Source organism: Phyllostomus discolor, chromosome 8 (genome assembly GCF_004126475.2).
Source record: "Phyllostomus discolor isolate MPI-MPIP mPhyDis1 chromosome 8, mPhyDis1.pri.v3, whole genome shotgun sequence".
Lineage (NCBI taxonomy): Eukaryota > Metazoa > Chordata > Mammalia > Chiroptera > Phyllostomidae > Phyllostomus > Phyllostomus discolor.
This window is the reverse complement of record NC_040910.2, coordinates 60,063,309-60,078,173: the sequence shown is the minus strand read 5'-3', so window position 1 is coordinate 60,078,173 and position 14,865 is coordinate 60,063,309. Positions and strand designations below refer to the sequence as shown.

The window sequence follows — 14,865 nt, the reverse complement described above, 5'->3', positions numbered from 1 at the left end:
CAGGAAGGTAGAGAAGACAGTAGAGTGGAAACTTATAAACCAGGAGCATCAAACTCATTTTCACTGGGGGCCATGTCAGCCTCATGGTTGCCTCCAAAGGGCTGAAATAATTTTAGGACTGTATAAATGTAACTACTCCTTAACTGTTAAGGAGTTGAAATCACATTCAGCTCACAATTACTCTTATAATTCCCTTTCGTTTGCAACATTTTTCCTTGTTAATCTGTAAGAAGTAATCAGTAACATCCTTTCCTTTGTTATCTATAAAAAGTAATCACCTAAAGCAAACCTGAGCATAATGAATGAGAACCCTCTTAGATGTATGCTATTAGAAAGCAATAAAATCCTGTCCAGGCAAGGGTCGATGACGTGTGAACTGGCCCACAGTGTCTGTGGCATTATGGATGAGATACAAGATAAATTCACATGGATTACCAAGTCCTGTGGAGGAAGAGGGATGGCACAGCTACTCTCTCAAGGGGAGAGTGCCTCAGAGCAGCCTGGCCACTCCCTCAAGAGGAGAGCTCCCTGATCCTTGCCTCGACAGGTTTTTATTGGCTTTCAATTTGCACAGGAATACAGGTAAAACTCATTAATCATTGTCAGGCAGTAAGGATCAAACAATAGATGGTATACAAAGAACTACAATGGCTTATTGTGAGCCAGGGTCTGTTAGCTAAAGGGCTACAAAACTTTGGAAAACAAACTCATTTCCTGCTTGGACCCTTATCATTTAATTGAGAGCATTCTAGACAAAACAGGTTTCACAGGATTTTACATATTCCTTCTTGGGCCTGATCACCCTAGGGAACCTGCCCTTTCCAGCACAGTGCTGCACCACCTTCTATCATTGTTTCAGGCTTACGTCAGTCAAGGGAAGTAAAGCAGCCAAGAGATTAGGAGACTTCTCACAGACGGAATGAGGACTCAGGCTTCGTCAAAGCCGAGGGGCGAGGGTCCATCACCCCCTTTTGCTGTAGCCCCTCAAGTCCTTCCTTGAGCCTCCATGTGATCATGCCTGTCTTAGCTGGTTCCCCTCTTGGGTAATCTTACCTGTCATTGGCTAACCGATTAAGCATTGGGGGCCAGTTATGGATGAAGTGAAAGGAGCAGAAGTGGTACTCCTGCAAGGGAGATAAGCTTTGTCTCCTTAGTCACTTATGGTCCAAAGGTCACTCACTCATCCTTAGCCATGGGGGGGTTATAGCTTCTGAAACCAGGCAGGGTGGTTTCCAACAGGTCAAGGCACTCTCTTTTTCTCCACAGGACTTTGGTAGTCTGTGTGAATTTGTTCATTGCATCCACAACATATGGGCTCTGCAGGATGGGGCCTGCATCAAAAAACTATACTTTCAGGGATCATTTCTATAGTTAGTTACTAGAGAAGTTTCTCTAAATATGTAGAGCACCCAAAACCATGGCAAGGAGGTGCACTGTTCTCTCCTGAGCATGAAACCAATTGGCAGATTTCACAACTGCCAATAGCCATTGATCATCATTCTTCTCTTCCTTTGGAAGAGTAAGAGGGAGAGAATGCAGTCTGATTGGTGAAAAAAAAAGTTATACATCATAATGAAGTAGGATTTATATCAAGGATGCAAGTGTGGTTCAACATCTACACAGCAATTAATGTGATTCATCACATCAGCAAAACCAAGCATAAAAATAACATGGTCATCTCTATAGATGCAGAGAAAGTATTTGACAAAATTCAACATCCATTTATGATTTAAAAAACCTGTCAACAAAGAGGGTATATAAGAAACTTAAATCAACATAGTAAAGGCTATATATGACAAGCCCACAGCTAACATCATACTCAATGGTGAAAAGATGAAAGTTTTTCCTCTTATATCAGGAAAACAATAAGGATGACAACTCTCACTACTATTATTTCATGTAGTATTGTAAGTCCTAGCCATAGCAATCATATAAGAAAAAGAAATAAAATCTGATTAGAAAGTAAGAAGTAAAACTGTCACTATTACAGATAACATGATACTATATATAGAAAACCCTAGAGAATACACCAGAAAATTAATAGACAATAAATGAATTCAGTAAAGTATACGGGATACAAAATATACAGAAATCCATCATGTTTCCATACACTAATGACACATGAATTGAGGGAGAAATTAAGAAAACAATTCCAATCATTCATGATTTAAAAGGATTCATATCATTAAAATTACCATACTATTCAAATCAATATACAAATTCAATGTATTTGTCTCAAAATTCCAGTGCTATTCTGAGAACCAGAACAAATAATGTCAAAATTTACACGAAATCACAAAACATGAATAGTAAAAGCAGTCTTAACAGAGAAGAACAGACTTGGACTTCCGGCCAAGATGGAGCCATAGGTACCTACAGTCTGCCCTCTCACACAACCAAAATAAGGACAACAACAAATTTAAAAACAAAAAATAACCAGAACTGCCAGAAAATTGAACTATATGGAAGTCTGACAACCAAGGATTTCAAGATTAAATATTCATCCAGACCAGTAGGAGGGATGGAAACAACCAGGGTGGAGAGGACTCATGAAAAGGTGTGGCTGGAGGGCCTGGTGGGGTGGGATGGTGGTTGGTGGATAGACTTGACCAGGCACCAGCGGGTGGAGTGGGTGGCCCTACATTTGCATGCTGATAAACTGGGAAGAACACCTAGGAAGTGAGACAGACTGCACAACCCAGGATTCTAGTGCAGGGAAATAAAGCCCCAAATCCTCTGACTGAAAAAAACCTGTGGGAGTTGAGGTGGCAGAATAAACTCCCAGCTTCATTGGAGAGACCCACAGGGTCCTAGAAAGTACACAAACCCACCCACCTGGAAATTAGCACCAGAAGGACCAAATTTGCTTGTGTGTAGTGGAGGAAGTGACTGAAAGTTGGCTGAGAGCAGCGACTGAGAGCAGTGACTGAAAATTGAGCAAGCAGCAATTTTCCCTCTCAGACCCCTCCCAAAATAAAGCACCAGAATGCAGCAACAAGGGTTGCCACACCCTGATGAATACTTAAGGCTCCACTCCATACTATGTAACAGGTTTGCTGAGAGAAATAAATATGGCCCAAATGAAAGAACAGATCAAAGCTCCAGAAAAAATACAACTAAGCAATGAAGAGATTGCCCACCTATCAGATGCACAGGTCAAAACACTGGTGACCATGATACTCACAGACTTGGTTGAATACGGTCACAAATTAGAGGAAAAATGAAGCTATGCTAAGTGAAATAAAGAAAAATGTACAGAGAACTAACAGTGAAGAGAATAAAACCTGGACTCAAGTCAACAGTTTGGACCAGGCAGAAAAAATAAACATTTAGGCAGAACAGAATGAAGAAACAAGAATTCAAAAAGATGAGGAGAGGCTTAAGAACCCCCAGAACAACTTTAAACATTCCAACATCCAAATCATAGTGGTGCCAGGGGGAGGAGAGGAAGAGCAACAACTGAAAAGCTTACTTGAAAAAATAATGAAGGAGAAATTCCCTAATCTGGCAAATGAAATAAGACTGCCAGGAAGTCCAGGAAGCTCAGAGAATCCCAAAGAAGTTGGACCCAAAGAAGCACACATTGAGGCACATCATAATTACATTAGCCAAGATGAAAGATAAGGAGAGAATCTTAAAAGCAGCCAAAGAAAAGCAGACAGTTACCTACAAAGGAGTTCCCTTAAGGCTATCAGCTGGTTTCTCAAAAGAAACCTCATAGGCAAGAAGGGGCTGGAAAGAAGCATTCCAAGTCAAGAAAGGCAAGAACCTACCTCCAAGATTACTCCATTCAGCAAAGCTATCACTTAGAATGGAAGGGCAGATAAAGTGCTTCCCAGATAAAGTCAAGTTAAAGGAGTTCATAATCACCAAGCCCTTATTATATAAAATGTTAAAGGGATTTATCTAAGAAAAAGGTCAAAACTATGAAACAATAACATGAAAACAAACTCACAACTATCAACAACCAAACCTAAAACAAAACACAAAGAAAAACAAACTAAGCAAACAACTAGAACAGGAACAGATTCATAGAAATAGAAATTACATGGAGGGTTATCAGTGGGGAGGGGGCAGGGGGAGAATGGAGAAAAAGGTACAGGGAATAAGAAGCATAATTGGTAAATACAAAACAGACAGGGTGAGGTTAAGAATCATATGGGAAGTGGAGAAGCCAAATAATGTATATGTATGACCCATGGACATGAACTAAGGTGGTGGGGGGATGCTGGTGGGAGGGGGTACAGAGCAGAGGGGAATAAAGGGGAGAAAAAATGGGACAGTTGTAATAGCATGATCAATAAAATATACTTCTTTAAAATATATTTTATTATGCTATTACAGTTGTCCCATTTCCCTCCTTCACTCCCCTCCCCCCTGCACACTCTCTCCCACCCACTTCCCCCCCTTTAGTTCATGTCCATGTGTCATAAGTTCTTTAGCTTCTACATTTCCCATAATATTCTTACCCTCCCCCTGTCTATTTTCTCCCTACTGTCTATGCTACTTATTCTCTGTACCTTTCCCCTCTCTCCTCCTCCCACTCCCCTGTTGCTAACCCTCCATGTGATCTCCATTTCTGTGGTTCTGTTCCTGGTCTAGTTGTTTGCTTAGTTTGGTGTCTTTTTACTGTTCATATTTTTTATCTTCTTTTCTTAGATAAGTCCCTTTAACATTTCATAAAATAAGGGCTTGGTGATGATGAACTCTTTTAACTTGACCTTATCTGAGAAGCACTTTATCTGCCCTTCCATTCTAAATGAAAGCTTTGCTGGGTAGAGTAATCTTGGATGTAGGTCCTTGTCTTTCATGAGTTGGAATACTTCTTCCCAGCCCCTTCTTGCGTGTAAGGTCCCTTTTGAGAAATCAGCTGACAGTCTGATGGGAACTCCTTTGTAGGTTACTATCCCCTTATCTCTTGCTGCTTCTAGGATTCTCTCCTTCATTTTTACCTTGGCTAATGTAATTATGATGTGCCTTGGTGTGTTTCTTCTTGGGTCCAACTTCTTTGGGGCTCTCTGAGCTTCCTGGATTTCCTGGAAGTCTATTTCCTTTGCCAGATTGGGGAAGTTCTCCTTTATTATTTGTTCAAATAAGTTTTCCAGTCATTGCTCTTCCTCTTCTTCTTCTGGTACCCCTATAATTTGGATGTTGGAATGTTTCAAGATGTCCTGGAGGTTCCTAAGCCTCTCCTCACTTTTTTTGAACTCTTATTTCTTCATTCTTTTCTGATTGTATGTGTTTTCCTTCCTTCTGGTCCACACCATTGATTTGAGTCCCAGTTTTCTTCCCATCACTACTGGTTCCCTGTGCATTTTCCTTCATTTCACTTAGCATAGCCTTCATTTTTTTTCATCTAATTTGTGACCAAAATAAACCAGTTTTGTGAGCATTTTGATCAGCAGTGCTTTGAACTATGCATCTGATGGGTTGGCTGTCTCTTGGTCACTTAAAAGTATTGGTTCTGGGGCTTTGATTTGTTCTTCTATCTGGACCTTTTGTGTGTGTGTGTGTGTGTGTGTGTGTGTGTGTGTGTTGTCATGTCTGTTATGTAAGGGGGGCAGAGCCTTAGGTGTTCACCAGGACAGGGCAACCCAGTCACTGGGTTGTGACATTGTAAGTGGGGGCGGGGTCTGAGAGGGAACCATGGTGCTTGTTCCACTCTCCATCAGATTTCAGTCCCCTCTGCCACTTCCCACAAGCAAATTGGGCCCTTCTGGTGCTGGTTCCCGGGTGGGTGGGCTTGTGTACATTCCAGGACCCTGTGGGTCTCTCCAACACACTCTCCTAGAGGCAGGGAGTATCTCCCAGCACCTCAACCCCCACAGGTATTTTCAATCGGTGGCTTGAGGCTTTATTTCCTAGTGCTGAGGCCCTGGGTTGCACGGTCTGTCTGGTTGCCCATTTTCACCTGGCTTATCTATGTGCAAATGTGTGACTGCAGATAGCCAGCTGCCTTGCATGCCTCACTGCATCTGCTCATTGCCTCCTCGCACCTGCACCCGCGCCATGCACTGTCGGTGGGTTCTGCTAGCCGCCACCTGTGCCCTGCACACTGGGTCTGCCAGCCACTGCTTTTTCTTGCCACGACCCCTGTCTGCTGGCCACCCACTCCGCCCCTCTTACCACTCTGGATGAATGGTTGTTGGACTTCTGTACAGTTCAATTTTCTGTCTGTTCGGGTTTTTTGTTTCTAAATTTTTGTTGTCCTTAATTTTGGTTGTGCAAGGTGTAACAGTGTGTCCACCTATGCCTCCATCTTGGCTGGAAGTAAAAATATACCTTAAAAAAAGAAGAAAAAAGTTGGGAATATCACACACCCTGATTTCAAACTATAGTACAAAGCTATAATAATTAAAACAGTATGGTACTGGTGCAAAAACAGACACATAGATCAATAGAATAGACTACAGAGTACAGAAAGAACCCTTATTTATATGGTCAATTAATCTATGACAAAGGAAGCAAGAGTATACAGTATAGGAATAAGAGTGTCTTCTACAAGTGGTGCTGGGAAAACTGGACTGGTATATTTTTTTAAATGAAAGTGGACTGATCTCTAATATCATGCACCCAATTAAACTCAAAATGAATTAAAGACTTAACATAAGACCTGAAACCATAAAACTCCTTGAAGGAAAAATAGGTAGTAAGCTATTTGACATCAATCTTAGTAATTTAAGCATATGTCCCCTCAAGCAAGGTAAAGACAAGCAAAATGAACAGATGGTACTTCATCAAACTAAAAAACTTCTGCACAGTGAAGAAAATCATCAACAAAACAAAAAGGCAACCTGCTGAGTGGGAAATTATATTTGCAAATGGTATATCCAATGGAGGATTTATAGCCAAAATATATAAAAAACTCATGCAATTCAATAACAAAAATAACCCAATAAAAAATGGGCAGAGGACATGAACAGGTATTTTTCCAAAAAAGATATACAGATGGCCAACAGAAATACAAAAAGTGCTCAACATCACTAATCATCAGGGAAGTGCAAGTGAAAACCACAGTGAGGTATCACCTCATAGCTATCAGAATGGCTATTATCCAAAGGTCAACAAGGAAGTTGGTGAGGATGTAGAGAATAGGGAAACCTTGTCCACTGTCGGTGGGAATGCAGCTTGATGCAGCCATCATGGAAAACAGTATGGAGATACCTCAAATAACTAAAAATAGAACTGCCGTATGATACAGTAATTCCACTTTTGTTTATCCAAATTAAGTGAAAACACTGACTTGAAAAGATATATGCACCCCTGTGTTCACTGCACATTAAGTATAACAACATACAGAAGCAATCTAGGTGTCCATTGATAGATGAATAGATAAAGGAAATGATGTATATTCCAAAGTGTTAAGTTCAATTCAAGGCAGCTTCCCTGTTCTGTTAAACTTTGAGACATTGAAACACAGGCTAGGGGAGATGATTGGATAGAAAGCATTGCTCTATTCCAACTTCCAGCCAAGCAAGACTGAGGCATAGGTAAACATGCTTTGTCTCTGTGCACAACTACAGCAAAAATCACAACTAAACTACAAAACAGTTTCACCCAAATTCATCAGAAAAGTGAGCTGTATGGAAGTCCAACAACCAAGGATTTAAAGAAGCCACGTTCATCATTCATCCAAATGGGTAGGAGGGGCAGAGGCACATTGAGAGACAGCAGAACAGGAAGTCCTACATTCATGTGTGGTGCATAAAAACCCAGAGGGATACCTCAGAGAGCAATCCCAGCCCCCAATCAGACCACCCAGCCCAAAATTCCAGCACCAGGAAAATAATTCTCCATAACTTCTGGCTGCAAAAACCAGTGGGAATCAGGGCATCAGAAGAAACTGCAGGATTCTCAAAAGACTTCTCTTAAAGGGCTCACAACAGAGTTAGGACTCACACAGACCCACACCTTCTGGGATTCAGCACTAGGGCAATAGCTGGAAAAGCACAAGTGGCATACTGGGGAAGGAGAGGAAGTGAAGTGACTGGCAAGGGGGCAAGTGTCAGGGAGACAGCTTCCTCTCAGGTAATCTCCAGAGGCCAAGCAGCAGCATTGTCCCCTCTTTGACCACTCCCCCACACAACCACAAAGTGTTGAAATGGGTCATCTTGCCCTGGTGACTACCTAATGCTCCACCTCACACAATTTACAGGTGCCTTTCCTACAATAGGCCATGCTACTAAGACAGGTAGTCAAAGCAGCTCTACCTAATACACAGAAACAGACACAGGGAGGCTGCCAAATTGAGGAGACAAAGAAATATGGCCCAAATGAAAGAACAGAACAAAACCGCAGAAAAAGAACTAAACAAAACAGAGATAGCTAATCTATCAGATGCAAAGTTCAAAACACTGGTGATCAGGATGCTCAAAGAACTCATTGGGTACTGCAACAACATAAAAAAGACCCAGACAGAAATAAAGGTTGCATTAAATGAATAAAGGAAAGTCTTCAGGGAACCAACAGTGAAGGGGATAAAGCCAATATTGAAATCAACGATTTGGAACATAAGAAAGAAAAAGCATTTTATTAGAACAGCAAGAAGAAAAAAGAATTTGAAACAAACAAAAAAAACTAGGAGAGAATAAGGAGTCTCCGAGACATCTTCAAACATACCAACATCCAAATCAGAGGTGGTGCCAGAAGGAGAAGATGAAGAGCAAGAAAATGAAAACTTATTTTAAAAAACAATGAAAGAAAACTTCCTAATTTAGTAAAGAAAATAAACATACAAGTCTAGGAAGCACAGAGCCCCAAACAAGTTGGATCTAAAGAGGATCACACCAAGACACATCATAATTAAAATGCCAAAGGTTAAAGATAAGGAGAGAATCTTAAAAGCAGCCAGAGAAAAGCAGACAGTTACCTATGAAGGAGTTCCCATAAGACTGTCAGCTGATTTCTCAAAAAGTACTTTATAGGCAAGAAGGGACTGGCAGAAGTATTCGAAATGATGAAAAGCAAGGCACTACAAAGGTGGATTACTCAATTCAGCAAAGCTATCATTTAGAATGGAAGGGCATATAAAGTGCTTCTCATACAAGGTAAAGCTAAAGGAGTTCATCACCACCAGGCCAGTATTACATGAAATGTCAAAGGGAACTATGGGTATACAAAAAAGAACATCAAAGCTATAAACATTAAAATGGCAGTAAATGCAAAACTATCAACAACTGAATTTAAAAAACAAACTAAGCAAACAAAGAGAACAGGAACAGAATCATAGATATGGAGAACATTTGGAGGTTTATTAGCTGGTAGAGGGGAGTGGGAGAATGGGGAAAAAGGCAGAGTGATTAAGAAGTACAAATTGGTAGGTACAAAATAGACAAAGGGATGTTAAGAACAGTATAGGAAATAGAACTGTATAGAGAAACCAAAGAACTTATATGTATGATCCATGGACATGAACTAAGAGAGGAGGTTGCTGGAGGGAATGGGGGCACCAGGTTGAGGGGGCAAATGGGAAAATCAGGACAACTGTAAGAGCATAATCAATAAAATATATTTTTAATTTTTTTAAAAAAGAAAGCATTGCTCTATTCATTTACCTTTTGGCCTATAGTGGGGAGGGGGGGGGAAGGGTGTATATATATTCAATGGAATATTACTCAGAAATAAAAAGAATAGAATCTTGCCATTTGGGACAACATGGATGGACCTAGAGGGTATTATGTTAAGTAAACTGAGTCATACAAAGAAAGATAAATACTGTATGGTTTCATTTATATGTGTAATCTAAATAACCACAACAACCAAAGCAAATGATCAAACAAAACAAAGACAGACTCATAGAAAGAGAGATTCAACTGATGGTTGCCCAGGGTTGGGGAGGGGATGGATGAGAAAGGGGGATATTGTCAATAAGACTGTGGTATGAGTGCATGGTGACAGATGATAACTAGACTTAGTGTAGTAATAACGTTGTAAGGAATGAAAATGCTGAGTCACTTAGTTGTACCACTGAAACTAATATAATATTGTATACCAACTATACTTAAAAATAGAAAATAAATGACAGGGTACCAGAGGGAAATTTGGATATTCAAGAAGAAATGAAGATCATCAGAAGTGGCAATTTTCTGGGTAAGCATAAAATTTTTTTTCTCTTAATGTACTTAAAATATATATGACTATTCAAACCAAAAATTATAACATTGTCTTCAGGGGTACTGTAAAGCAAATGTCTGTGTCCCACCTAAATTCACATGTTGAAACCTAATCCCCAATGTGATGAATTTTGGAAGTGAGGCATTTAGGAGATGATTGGGACATGAGGCAGAGCCCTCATACATGGGATTCGTGCCCTCATAAAAGGACTGCAAAGCAGAGCACTCCCTCCCACTTGTGCTGTGTGAGGAGAGGGAAGAAGCTGCCCATGAATCAGGAAATGGGCCCTCACCAGACACTGATCTGTTGCTGCTTTTGGACTTCTCAGCCTCCAGAGCTGTGATAAATAAATTTCTCACCGTTGTTTTTAAGCCATCCTATTTATGGTATTTTGTTATATCAGCCAAACAGACAAAGAAAAGGGGGTTATAATATATAGAGATATAATACATATGACAGATATGTATTATACAAAGGATAGAAAGGAGCAGTCAGTGCACTTGTAAGCTTACAAGAATTCTATGTTTTATGTAAAGTGGTACAATATTAAATTTCAGTAAATTATAAAGGATAAGGATTGATATTATAACCCCTAGCAGACACTAATAAGAATGCAAAGCAGCAGAGCTAAAAAGCCAATGGATAACTTAAAATAGAATTACAAAAATAATGCAAAATAAGGCAGGGAAGAGATAAAAGAGAAACAAAAATCAGAGAGAACAAACAAAAATCAAATAACAGAATAATTAACTACAGGAACAAATATAAAATATGAGTAATTCCATCAAATGCTCCTAGACTGGAGGACTTCCATTCCCCTCGTGACAGCAATCCAGGGACAGATTTGGCCTCCTGTTGTGAACAACCACCACCACCAGATGCAATATAAGAAACAACGGTTTCCAAAGATTGGAACCAAGAAGTGCAGAATGGTGCTCCCTGATAGAAAGGAAATAAAGTTGAGGGGCCCCTACTGTCACAGCTTCCCAACTGGAGAGCATCTGAGACTCCAGAACAAGGAGAGGGAACCACAGCAGGACCCCTGGAACTTTCCCCATTTTAGCTCTGACACTCTAGGTCTAGGGGATCCCTCCATCCTGGGCAAGCATGAAAGGCTGGCCACTCAACCCATCAGAGAACAACAACCTCCCTGAGCTGGGGATGCGGGGATATAAAGTTGTCTAGAATTCACAGGACAGATCACCAGCAAAGAGAGAGGAGCTGCAGAGAGAGTGTTTCAGAAATCTTCAGGTGGTCCCCTCAAGTCTTCGGCTTACTGGCCAGTGTAGGCATGTCAGTGAACCTAAGGCAAGAGAAGTAACTGCCAGAAAGGAGCAGGTATAATATTCCTGGAGTTAGCCTAGGGCCGAAAACAGTTCCTATTCCCACCTGCAAGAGCCAAGAAAGCTTATGATGCACAGGCACCATGAAGAGCACTCAGAGGGGTGTGGAGCCCGACATGTGGGTAGAGCAGCCCTAGAATAAGGCTGTTCTGGTCATTCTTATATGGCATAAAGGCCTGAAAGGATCAAACTGCTTCCAGCAACTTAACCATGATCCAAAACAAAAGCAAAATATATTTAAGGAGTACAAATATAAGAAACAAACGGGGGGGGGGGAGAAAAAAGCAACCAAACAAGGTAAAAGTCACAATATTTGGCATTCAATCAAAAATTGCCAAGTATGAAAAGAAGCTGGAAAATACAACCCATAATAAAGAGAAAGACCAATAGTGAAAACAGACCCCCAAATAAAACACACAATAAATTTAAAAGACAAAAACATTACAAGAGCTGCTGTAAATACATTCTATATGTTCAAGAAAGTGGAGGAAAGATGGAGAATAGTAGATAGAAATGTGGAAGATACCAAAAGACAAACAAAGAAAATAGACTATTAGCTGAGGCACAGCTTCGAGAAACCAAGTATATGTGAAATAGGAGGAGGAAGGGAAGAAGACTCACATACCCACATCATCCCTAACATACTTAGAAGTCTTCCAATAACTGAATCAACATCAGTTTTTCAATGTCTATTAATTCAGTTCTTCAGTCACACTAAGTGACATTTCAAGTGCTCAATAGCCGAATGTGGCTTTGGGCCACCATATTGGGCATCCCAGGTATAGAGTAAGAAGAATAATGACATTTACCTATGTTAAGAGCTTGTCAACTTGTGTGAGAGTTGCAAACGGAAGGAGCAGGCCATGTGAACAACTCAATGCAGAGAATTAGGCCATGTGGAAGGTTCAGGATCACCGACATAACTATTCCAGTAATCAGCTCAGTCCACCTGGGTCACAAACCAGAACCCAGGCACATTTCTGTCCACAGTCGAAGCCACAGCAGCAACAGAGACTGCAAATGGCATAATGCCCTCCCAGCATCTTGATGCATGTGCGAGGTGCCCCTGAGTACACATTGGGGGCTTCAAATTTCAGAAAGACATCCACAGGCAGGGACCATGGCTGTGGCACATCGCCTATGCAAATTTAAGATGTGGCCCCGAAGCCAAATTTCTCCTTGATCAGATGTGATATGATATGTATTGCCTGACTATCTCTTGTCATGCAAATTATCTTGAATTTTGTAAAGACAAGGCAGAAGAAAGCTATATAAACAATTTTTTCTCCCTTTTTTTTACATCTATGTCACTTTGCAGTTGCAAATAATGAAACACACAGCACCTTGTTTAAGCATAAAAGAAGACCACCAAAACCCTAGGAGGCTAGAATCATAACCTCTCCACAGTTACCTTTATCAGAAAATGCTCTCAGAAAAAGCTTTTCACATCCCCTACTGTTACCATCAGAGCTGGGGGAGTTTCCCCCGTTGGCCAAGATGGCAGCAGGGGGAGGTTCTTACACTGAGTGCACCCAAAACTAGAAAAATGAATGGATAGAGCCTGAGCACACCATAAGCTAAAAAGACAATTGGATAGGAGAAAGCCCTCCCCTCCCTATCCTTAGAAGAAGCTTGGGCTAGAACAGGAAGGAGAGATGGACTTTGAGACAGGAGTCCACCACTCTCCCAGGTCACATGGCACCTGAATACTGGCCTCACAAGTTTGGCTTTTGTTGTAGCAGGCAGCCAACCGTTTGTGTTGTTTGATTACACCGCCACTTTTTTCTGAAGCTGTGTCACATAGGGCACACCCAGCTGGTGGAAACTGTTCACATGTCCCTACTGTCGTGGAAGGGGAGTCTGGGAAAGTGAGTTCCTGGCTTTTCTACCTTGAAGAGGAGAAACCATTAATATGGAACATCCCTCAAACACCAGATGGCTGTTCATGAGCCCCTGGGAGGCCTCTGAGGGTGACAGAGGTCCAGCTCAGCACCCCACTGGTGTCACAAATGGAAGAAGAAAGCTAATGTGTTTCCTTTGATGTTGGTGTAGGAGTATAATTTTCAAAATATGAGAAAACATAATTCTGGTGTAAATAGTAGTAAGCACATCAAAGTACTGTTCAACTCATTCAAGGGAACCAGCAGGAAGATAAAGATAGGTCAAGAGATCATATGGGAAAATGGAATTTTTATAGTTAGTGGGGAAGAAAGGCATGATGACATAAGGTCTGCTAATCAGACTGAAACTGCATCATCATCCTATAGCACAGTGGCTCTCAGCTTGAGCCTCCCGCAGAGGAGCCCTGGGTGCTGGGCCCCACCCCCAGAGTCCATGCTTTCATGGGTACAGGGTGCATTTCTTAAACATTCCCCAGTGATGCTGATGCTGCTGGCCCAGGGACCACACTCTGAGAACCACTGCCCTCCAAGGAAATTTCACAGTATGCTTTGGGGTAGTCTTCTCTGCTGGTCATAAAAGAAAAGCATTGCTCTTTATTTGCCATCTACTCATTGATCTTTAAGTTTGAGAGAGTCATAAAATGTCCAAGTCCTAATCAAAAGTGAATACAGTAAGCTGAGCTTCATTCCCTTAGAGAGCAGATGAGCCATACTGTCTAGCACAACATCCAAAGTCAAGCTTTGGGTAAGTTTTCTTAACAGTGGTGCTGATTATATAAATCATACATACACAAGCATACACAAGCATAATGTATTATTATATATTTTTTGCACTGAGTCATCCAAATTGTCAACCAAAGTAAAGACTGCTCTGTATCACTTTGGATATTATTTTCTACTAACAGAAAAACAAGTAGAAAAGAAAAATAATATTACCATCCTTGTACGTTAACCTTTATAGTTTTCTTTGGGTTATTATACATATATCATTTGATCCTTGTCATGATTTCTAGGGACACATAAACTGAGACTCAGGGACTTAACCCTCAAGGTCACAGTGAATGTGGAGTGTTATAGAGTGTCGTTCCCACGAAATGCAACATGAGGGATATCCTGATGCCCATGAGGTGGCTCTGGCCACAGTAGTTTAAGCCTTGTTCACCCTCCTCATTTTGTTATTTTGTTACTAGTTTTACAAAATGAAAGCCTTACTGGTTTGCCCTAGCATACTGGGGCCTCTTGAAATAGCTTGGCTATTAAAATTCCCCTATGCATAAAAGAAAGTGCAAAAGAAAGTTGTTGTTTTTTCTAGAATATCTAGGAGTAGCTATCTCAAAATGGTGCAAATATGGCATTTTTTTTGTCAGAATTAAAGTCAGAAATTCTAGCAACTCATTTAGGATGTCGCACCTCTTCAGGGAGAAGTACTTTTTGACAACTGTGTTCTGCCACTCACAAGCTTGCCAGGGACTCCAGAAGTCAAATCACACCCCCTGGCTGGTGTCCTG

General features: G+C 40.9%; 1 non-coding gene and 1 pseudogene across 1 annotated transcript; both read left to right on the top strand.

The window, feature by feature from the left end:
• Window positions 1-1,340: 1,340 nt before the first annotated feature.
• Window positions 1,341-1,549, top strand: LOC114515423. The gene has a single exon (XR_003686176.1). It is a non-coding gene; the product is annotated as a small nucleolar RNA U3 (small nucleolar RNA).
• A 5,802-nt stretch (window positions 1,550-7,351) lies between these two features.
• On the top strand, window positions 7,352-7,478 carry LOC114515433 (annotated as a pseudogene).
• Window positions 7,479-14,865: the final 7,387 nt, after the last annotated feature.